Source organism: Trichechus manatus, unplaced genomic scaffold (genome assembly GCF_000243295.1).
Source record: "Trichechus manatus latirostris isolate Lorelei unplaced genomic scaffold, TriManLat1.0 scaffold00119, whole genome shotgun sequence".
Lineage (NCBI taxonomy): Eukaryota > Metazoa > Chordata > Mammalia > Sirenia > Trichechidae > Trichechus > Trichechus manatus.
Window position 1 is genome coordinate 1,220,986 of NW_004444055.1, and position 794 is coordinate 1,221,779.

General features: G+C 44.1%; 1 non-coding gene across 1 annotated transcript; it reads left to right on the top strand.

Moving 5' to 3' along the window:
• Window positions 1-284: 284 nt before the first annotated feature.
• Window positions 285-391, top strand: LOC111821998 (U6 spliceosomal RNA). Its single transcript, XR_002825295.1, has one exon. It is a non-coding gene; the product is annotated as a U6 spliceosomal RNA (small nuclear RNA).
• Window positions 392-794: the final 403 nt, after the last annotated feature.

The window sequence follows — 794 nt, forward strand, 5'->3', positions numbered from 1 at the left end:
AAGCTCTGCTGAAACCTGTTCAGCATCATAGAAACACACAAACCTCCACTAACAGACAGCTGGTGGCTGCACATGAGGTGTATTGACTGGCAACTGAACCCAGGTCTCCCGCACAGGAGTTGAAAACTCTACCACTTAACCACCACTGCCCTCTATTAGGCTCACAGGAGTAAATAAATTTTCTCAGGAAGAGAATATAGAGTTAGAAGAGATCCCTGAAGAATTCCAACATTTACTAACCTTTAAATGATGAGCTGTAGGAGAAAAGTCTACATAAGAGTGAGGTGCTCGTTTTGGCAGCACATATACTAAAATTGGTATGATATAGAGAAGATTAGCATGGCCCGTGAACAAAGATGACACACAAAAGAGTTAGAAGGGGCAGTCAGGAAAGCAGAAGAAAACCAGGAGAGTGGGGAGTCAGAGAAGCCAACGGAGGAGGGTGGTCATGAAGGAGGTGTCAATAGCGGCAAAGGCAACCAAGAAGACAAGAAACGGGCTGGGAAGTCTCCACTGAATTTAGCAACCAAGCTGTCATTAATGGCATTTATTGAGAGCAATTTAGGGGAGAGGTGAAGATGAGGGACAGATTTCAGTGGACTTAGGAGCAAAAGGCAAGAGAGAAGGGGTAAGAAAGAAGTAGGCGAGGGAGGTAACTGTAGGGATGCAGAGTTGAGGAGAGTTGTTTTTCTTAATATGGTAGAAGTCTGCACAAATTTCAAGGTTGGTGGGAAAGACACAGTAAAGACGAAGAGGTTTAAGATAAGAGAGAGCAAGAAGATAATACGAGGAGA